Genomic DNA, 9076 nt, shown 5'->3' on the forward strand with positions numbered 1-9076 from the left:
TCCGGGGCTCCCTCCTCCGGCCCACAGAGTGGCAAAGTACCCGGGACGGGCTCCATGGGTCCCAGGCCCTGTAACCCTGGAGCCCTGCAGACCTGGAGCCCAGCAGCCCCGGAGCTCTGCAGCCCTGGAGCCCTGCAGCCCTGGAGCCCTGGAGCCCTGGAGCCCCGGAGCCCCGGAGCCCCGTAGCCCTACAGCCCCTCGAGCCGTGGAGCCCTGCAGTCCCCGAGCCCTGCAGACCCAGAGACCCAGAGCCCCAGAGCCCCAGAGCCCCAGAGCCCCAGAGCCCCGGAGGCCTGGAGCCTTGGAGCCCCGGAGCTCCCTACAGGCCTGGGGCAGGCAGATTGGTGTCATTTCGGTCCCGGCCATCTGGTCGCCCCTCTCGCCTCGGTCATCTGGTCGCCCGCAATGCTTTCCTATGTAGCGACCAGATGGCCGGACTTCCCTGGAAGTCCCGATGAGGTGCCATTTGCCTCCCGGATCCCAGCCAGGGCTCCAGGAGGTTGGGCACGTTTGCGCCGTGGGTCCCCTCTGTCACCCCGAGTGCATGGATTACAAGAAATGGGGGTAATTTTCCTCCGGATTAGTAGGTGCAAGGGTATGCCCGAACACCCTTCCGGGGCTGGTTGTTCCCTGCTTGGGACCAGATGGGCGATGCCTGGGCAACACCTCCCAGGCATCCGGGGCTCCCTCCTCCGGCCCACAGAGTGGCAAAGTACCCGGGACGGGCTCCATGGGTCCCAGGCCCTGTAACCCTGGAGCCCTGCAGACCTCGAGCCCAGCAGCCCCGGAGCTCTGCAGCCCTGGAGCCCTGCAGCCCTGGAGCCCTGGAGCCCTGGAGCCCCGGAGCCCCGGAGCCCCGTAGCCCTACAGCCCCTCGAGCCGTGGAGCCCTGCAGTCCCTGAGCCCTGCAGACCCAGAGACCCAGAGCCCCAGAGCCCCAGAGCCCCGGAGGCCTGGAGCCCCAGAGCCCCGGAGGCCTGGAGCCTTGGAGCCCCGGAGCCCCGGAGCTCCCTACAGGACAGGCCTGGGGCAGGCAGATTGGTGTCATTTCGGTCCCGGCCATCTGGTCGCCCCTCTCGCCTCGGTCATCTGGTCGCCCGCAATGCTTTCCTATGTAGCGACCAGATGGCCGGACTTCCCTGGAAGTCCCGATGAGGTGCCATTCGCCTCCCGGATCCCAGCGAGGGCTCCAGGAGGTCGGGCACTTTTGCGCCCTGGGTCCCCTCTGTTACCTTGTGTGCAGGGATTACAAGAAATGGGGGTAATTTTCCTCCGGATTGATAGGGACAAGGTACTCTGGGACCCCTCTCGGCCTAGCGGTGTCTGTTGTGCCTGGGGAGCCTGGCTGGGTTCAAGAGCTCCGGCCGGGGCACCGTCCTGGGTCCTTCCGCGTGGCAGGGTGCCCGGGATGGGTTCCGGAGGGCCCGGGGAAGGCTACCCCTGTGCCTCTGGGCCTTGGGGTCCCCGGGCCCCGGATGGGGTGCTCTGGCACAGGGCCCTGTCCTCCGGCCTGCCGCACTGTCAAAGGCCCGGCACTGGGTTCCGTGGTGCCCGGGGTGCCTCCCCGTGCTTGGCTGGGTTCAGGAGCTCCGTCCTATGGGCCCTCAGTTGCCCCGGGGAGGTTGGCCTCCTTGCCTGGGGGGGTCCGTCCTGGGTCCTGCCGCGTGGCAGGGTGCCTGGGACGGGGTCCGGAGGACCCGGGGTAGGCTTCCCCTGCGCCTCTGGGCCTGGGAGCCCCGGCAGGGTCCAGGGGCCTCCCCGGGCCCCGAGTCGGGTGCTTGGGCCCAGGGCCCCGTCCCTCCGGCCTGCCGCACTGCCAAAGGCCCGGGACTGGGTTCCGTGGTGCCCAGGGAGCCTCCCCTTGCTCCGCTGGGTTTTGGGAGCCCCGTCCGGGGCCCCTGAGAGGGTGGCCCCCATACCGGGGGCTCCGTCCTGGGTCCTGCCGCGCGGCAGGGAGCCCCGGAGCCCCGGAGCCCCGGAGCCCCGGAGCCCCGGAGCTCCTGATCCCTACAGGCCTGGGGCAGGCAGATTGGTGTCATTTCGGCCGTGGCTATCTTGTCGCCCCTCTCGCCTCGGCCATCTGGTCGCCCGCAATGCTTTCCTATGTAGCGACCAGATGGCCGGACTTCCCTGGAAGTCCCGATGAGGTGCCATTCGCCTCCCGGATCCGAGCGAGGGCTCCGGGAGCTCGCGCACTTTTGCGCCCTGGGTCCCCTCTGTCACCTTGTGTGCACGGATTACAAGAAATATTGGTAATTTTCCTCCGGATTGATAGGGACAAGGTACTCTCGGCCTAGCTGTCCTCAGCCGGCAGCTGGACGGGCCAGGATGTTGCCCCAGCCCAGGGTCTGTTCCTGGGCCTGCCGCGTGGCAGGAAGCCCTGGATGGGGTCTGGGAGGGCCCGGGGAGGCGTCCCCAGCGCCTCCGGTCTCCCAGATGGGGCCCAGGGGCCCGGGTTGGGTTCCCCTCGCCCCCCGGCCTGCCGCACTGCCAAAGCCAGGGACGGGGTTCTGTTGTGCCCGGGGAGCCTCTCCTTGCTTGGCTGGGTCCAGGAGCTCCATCATGAGCACCACAGCTCCATGCCCAAACCCATTCGAACCGCCGCAGTGAAGGGGTTATTAGAATTCTTTTTTTTTTTTTTAGAACTTGTGTCTGAGGCTTGGGTGTCAGGTGGCTCAGTTGGGCCCAGGAAAAAACATTGTAATTTCACATATACATGTTTTTAAGTTGTCTTCTCTTCCACAGGAAGACTTTTGACACACATTTGCTTTCATGACACATAAACAATTGGCTATTCTGTTTTGTGTGAACGTTTTGAATGGCCTGTTTTTAACACCTTAGCTGCGTGTAAACATTTCTCCCCAGTGCTGCGCTGTCCATTAGAACTAGTGCTGAATGGACGTTCAATGGTCGTGCGCAGCACTGGGGAGGTAGCGCTGCTGACGACCATTGGCCGTCAGCAGCACTTAAGGGGTTAAAATCCGAAATTCCTTTTAAATTTAGTTTCTATTTGCTTATATATTTTTTATAATGGCCTTCTGTATGCTTTGGTTTTCAAACTGTTCGATTGCCTTTTTTAGACAATTTTGAGTTTTTAGCACCTTTTATGTGAGCACATGCTTCAGCATTGCTATGGATAGCTTTCTTATTATTTGATAGCTTTAGATGACTCATGTCCGAGGTGTGGGTGTCATGTGGCTAGGATAGCCCCGGTAAGAAACATTGCCATTTTACATGTGCATGTTTCTTAAGTTGCCTTCTTTGCGACACAATGATTTTTGACACACATTTGCTTGTGTGACAGTGCAGGATTAGTTTCCCAGAAATCAATTGTTTACAATTCCACTTTGTAAGTACACTTTCACGACACTTTGAACATTTAGTACAAGACCTGAACACACATTGTGCAAATGTTGTTGTTGGTCATTCGTCCATGAGGCGACATGCCTATTACAAAGACAATAAACAATGTCAGCTCTCCCTCATCGTGACCGAAGGACATATTGCAACTGCTCAAAGACTATTTATTACTCTAAACTCCTGACACTGATGAGGATGAGGAATTTTACCACAATGATTATAGATGGATGGCATATAACATATACTTCTGTTTTGTATGTCTATAATTTACTTTATTATTGTACAGTTCTACATTTCTCTCAGATGTCTTAGCACCTATTGTCATTTCCTTACATTGCCTCTTCTTTTCATTTTGGAGTGGTTTCTTTTCTCTTTTCTCTTCTTCTGTCTATTAATCATTGCAGTCCCATATATTTTATACAAGAATAACAATGGTTCAATAAATATTGAAAATGCCCCTTTGTGTTTTTCTTGTGTATCTTTCTGAATAAGAACGAGTGACTGAGCGAAAGGGTTCTAGATCTGTTACCACAATTCCTTGGGGAGTCAGAGTTGTTATGTTCCGAAGTTGTCCAAACCATTCGCACCTTGCCAGGTTTAAGGTCATTTATTGTGGCACTGTGAGCTAGCTGGTCTATAAGTCAACATATTCTGTGGGGATGCATGGATTCAGTCTGGCACCATCCCAATGTTTATATTTTCCAAGGAACTGACTGTTCCTACTGAAAAGTGGAAACTGTACAACATTCCTTTAGGGCAGCGGTCCTGCAGAGTGGCAGTCCTTGTAACAGCATAGTATTCCTTCTTCTTGATAGAGTATCCAAAGGTCAAGAACTGTACTGAAGAGGTGGTGTTTGAGGTCCTTCCTGTATACACAGTTGTGCCTTTGAAGTGGGGAGAAGCTTATAGAAGCATGCATATGAAGTGCACAGATGCATTGTCTTCCTAACTAGACTAACTACAGGGGATATGCAGCCCATTTTGTGGAGAGAGGGCACAACCTATTTAAGTGTAAGTGGGGCTGTGCCCAGCTCCACCTTCACATCCTGCCAGTGATGGCCCATCCAGTCACACCTAAGATCCCAATGTGTGTGACTGTCTAGAAGGAATACACAAAACCCACCTGGTAGCTACACCCAGTCAGGAGACCACAGAAATGCTAAAGGTGCCAAATGGCTAAGTCAAGAAAATGGCCACTTTCTAAAAGTGGCATTTTCAGAATAGTAAATTAAAATCCAACTACACTATAAGTTAGAATTCTACATTAGGATTCCAGAAACACCAAACATGAACTGATTATAAAATGTTTTTTGTATTTGTATAGCGCACAGCTACCCGCAGTGGGTTTCCCGGCGCTTGTACGAATACCGCAAGAGAACCCTTCCTGGCTTTCCATATGAAGTGTCCACTCCTGGGCACCCCCATGGTGCAGACCAGGCATCCCTCGCGTTGTGGGGGCCATTGTGGAGACTAAGCAAGCTATTGCCCAGAGTTGCAGCGTGGGACCCATGATCAGAATAGGCACTGAGGTGAGAATATCCAGTCAGGGGAATTAATGAGCCCGAGACCCGCAGGGGCAGGAATCGAACCCTGGTCCCTGACCAGAGCTCTGCATCGAGGTCTGCCTGCTCTAACCATTGAGCCACACTTCTCCACGATTATCTCTTCCCATTTGGATATTATACTTACAAAATGTAATAAGGCAACTCTATTATTATCCTATGGGAGTGATAGGCCTTGCAATAGTGAAAAACAAATGTAAGAGTTTTTCACTTCCAGGAAATGTAAAACTTAAAAGTGCATGTCATACTGGGTGGCGCACCTTTGCTTTATATCGGAGTGAGTGGTAAGGGAGAGCAAGAGAGGAATTTCATATACCCAAAATGGCTCACCTGAAATACTATCAATTACGCCATTGGGCACTATAACCCCCGAATACTCAGGGGGTGACCAGACAACTTACCTCTATTGAAGCGTTAGTCCGGACCTGTGATGGCACAAGAGGTCTGCTCTGTAGCACCTACCAAGTTCTCCAAGGTTCTGGAATGGCACGCTGTCTTATATATCAAGCACAATGGCATTCAAAAACAATGGGAGACACTCTGGTGAGATATCCCCAAAATACATTGCAGAATACCACAACTTGAGACAGTCTACAAATTAATGACATGGCGGTACTATACATCGTCCCGTCTTCGCATAAACACTTACTGGAAAGACATTCTGGGCCACATCAAGGTTGTGCTGGGCTTTCCCCTACCTGCCTCCTACATTACTATAATTGTGGGAATAGGGCCTATGGAAGTTGAGGCTATGACACGCACAGATTGGCGTATTTTAGTTCACATGTTGGGTGCAAACAAACAACTTATTGCCCTTCATTGGAAACAGCCATCCAATCCTCCTGTGGCTTTATGGTTCACTCGCCTGTGGCACATTATGGCCATGGAGCTCATGACCCATAGGACTGCACACACCAATGCTAAATTTACCCATATATGGTGGCCTTTGATCGAATATTTTATGTGTCTGGAATACCTTGCTTCAACCCCCTCAAACTTAACTCCAACTCTTAGATTGAATTAAGCTAGGATTGGGTGGATTGTGACCCTGGTGTGTTTGATATGTCTTTGCTCCTCCCCCAGCTAACCTACCTCCCTTGTCTCCCGACCTAACCTCATACACTCATATCTTTCCATGAGGAAATGGGGCCTCAACTTCCTCAAGCTCTCGCACATCTAGCCCTTTGGAAGATTTATATTCTGTTCGCATTTTACTGTTTTGCCCAAAATGCAAAGTTTATGCCAGATTTTCAGAGCTGTTCAGCTAACCTATAACCAGTCTTGTCACATTTGTAGGATGCCTTGTTGTACTATTTTCTGCTGATAACAGGGATTACATTCTTTTGTATCCTTACTTGCAATGTTACTGAGGACATTGTATCTGAACAAGTCTCATGTTTCGATCGTTCTGTTGATCTGTGAAAATGCTTTTCAATAAGATCACAAGTAAAAAGTACATGTCCTTCTTTTTAAATACATTACATGCTGCCCTCTGGGCTATCCGGGCCTACAATAGAGGTGACATGTGTATTACAAAGGAAGGTTTGGGCCCGGCAAAAGGTTTATTTTCTCAAGTTGAAATGACTTTATACTGCTACAACATGCTCTGCAATAGCAGGCTTGAGAAATGTTTAAAGGGTTACTTAAGTGAGTGGCACAATCAGTGCTGCAGACCCACTGGTAGCATTTCATTTACAGGTCCTGGGCACATGTAACGCCATTCTACTTGTAAATTAAATATGCCAATTGGGTATAAACCAATGTTACCATGTTTTAGGGAAGAGCAAAAGCACGTTAGCATTAGTTAGCAAAGGTAAAGAGTGCAGAGTACTAAGACCATCAAAAACAAAGTTGACAAAAACTGGAGGTCTGAAGATAAAATGTTAGGGGGAAACCACGCCGTGGATGCCAGGTCTAACACATATCTCCCAACCCCCACAGCTGAAAGTGGAGAGAGCTACCCAACTCCTTGGTAGCTCTAAAGTCCCATCCGCATCCGTGTAAATCCTGCAGGGCGTGCAACTTGGTTCTACGGCTTTTTGTCCACAATTCTCAAACTCCTTGTGAGATTACATTCGATCCATCTTAATCACGCCGTTTTTTTCACTTAATCTTTCAAGTTTCACTGTATAGTCCGTTCCCTGTAGGAAGATGGACCATCTCAACAGTTTGGGATTATAACCCCTCCTCTGCAGTAACCATCTGAGGCGTCTGTGACTTGTTTGAAGCTGGATGTGAACACCAAGCAGGTATGGTCTCAGCTTCTTCAGCCCACAGACCACTGAAAAGGCCTCCCTCTATTGTACTCCACTTCTGTTCCCGGGAAGTAACATTCTACTCATGAAGGCTACAGGTTGATCCAGGACCTCTTTGTTCAGCTGTGAAAGAAATGGCCTCTATGCCATGCTCTGAGGCTGCTGTGTGCACAATGAATTCTTGAGGGAGTTCCGGGGACTTGAGCATGTGTGCCTCCTTTACGGTGTCAAAATAGTTTTGGCACTTTTTTGTCCAGATCACCTGATGGGGCTTCTTCTTGGAAGTCAGCTTGTCAAGGGTGCAACAAAGGTGCCATATCCCTTGACAAATCTCCTGTAGTAGCAGATGACGCCTAAGAAGCCTCTCACCTCTGTCTTCTTCTTTGGATGGGGGGAACTGAAGACTATAATGTAATCCAGATAGGCGGCACTGAAGTTCTCCAACCCAGTCAGGACCTGGTTGACCAACCTCTGTAACGTGGGAGGGGCATCCTTCAACCCAAAGGGCATTACCCAGAATTGGTGTAGAGAACGCAGATCTTTTTGGCCCCCCCAGTCAAAGTTTGAGGAGAGGTGTTGACCTAACGGCTAGGGCGGTCGACCTCGAATCTGGGGAACCGGGTTTGAGTCTCTGCAATGACGCTGAACATCCTGTTATTCTGGGCAAATCACTTAATCTCCCCGGGCCTAACAAAAAAAATAAATGTGTCCTCAACTGGTGCTATGTAAAGCGCTTTGATACCCTATACCTTCGGGTCAAGTTTGCGCTATATAAAACTCTGTAAAAAAATAAAAATTCCAATACCTAGATGTTAGATAAGACATGCTGAGGAACTTGGCAGCTCTTAGCTGATCTATGAGATCATCAGCTCTGGGGATGAGGGTGTGTCAGTCTTGGTGACTTGAATTGAGCCCATTGTAAACAACATAGAACCTAAGTTCTGGAGTCTCACCGGGAGGGGAAGCCTTGGGGAACAATGGGCTGTTTGAGGGTTCAATAACAGCTCACTCCGGCATCTTGGAGACCTCCTCTTTAATGCAGGCTCTCATCTTATAAGACAGCTGGTAGATTATGCTCTTCACAGGCATGCTGTCTTCGGTGTCATTATCATGGGGACACTGCAGAGTGAGCCCTGGGGTAAGCTAGAAGAGGGAGGCAAACTGCCCCAACAACTGGCAGTAGTCTCTCTGCTGTACTAGAGTCAGGGTAGGGGAGATGCTGACACCCTATACTGACCCCTCCTGCTTCTTGGAAGAAAGGAGGTCGGGGAGGGGTTCACGGTCCTCTTCCACCCCATCATCCATGACCAGGAACATGCTCAACTCAGACCTCTTGAAGTGGGGCTTCAGGTGATTTACATGTAGGTTGACAAAGGGTTCTTGGGAATCTTGAGGTCCATCAGGTAGGTGATATCACTCTTGTGATCCTTCACCTCATAAGGCCCAGACCAGTGGTCTTGTAGGGCCCTGGACTCTACATGTTCCATAACCCACATTTTTTGGCAGACTAAAACTCGGCCAGAGTGCCATTCTGGACATACCATTGTTTTACGCCTCCATGACTGGATTCTAGATTTTCCTGCACTTGCTACCAGAAGCGCATCATCTGGTTGCAGAATGGCAGCATGTAGCTGACCACATCCTTGAGGCCGTCCCAGGAGCATGCTCTCAGCCCTCTTTCACCAGACTGAGAGGACATCTCACAGAAGTTCTACGGGGCTGAAGCCATCATCCTTCTACGGTACTTCCCTGTAGCCAAATAAAAGGCATGGCAGGAGGACGTCCCACTTCGCCTCATGGGATCTGACAGGCACATTATCATGCCTTTTAGGGTCCTGTTGAACCTCTCAACAAGCCCATAAGTTTGAGGGTGGTATGGCTTGGAGAACCTGTAGGTGA

Source organism: Lissotriton vulgaris, chromosome 11 (genome assembly GCF_964263255.1).
Source record: "Lissotriton vulgaris chromosome 11, aLisVul1.2, whole genome shotgun sequence".
In the NCBI taxonomy this organism is placed as follows: Eukaryota; Metazoa; Chordata; class Amphibia; order Caudata; family Salamandridae; genus Lissotriton; species Lissotriton vulgaris.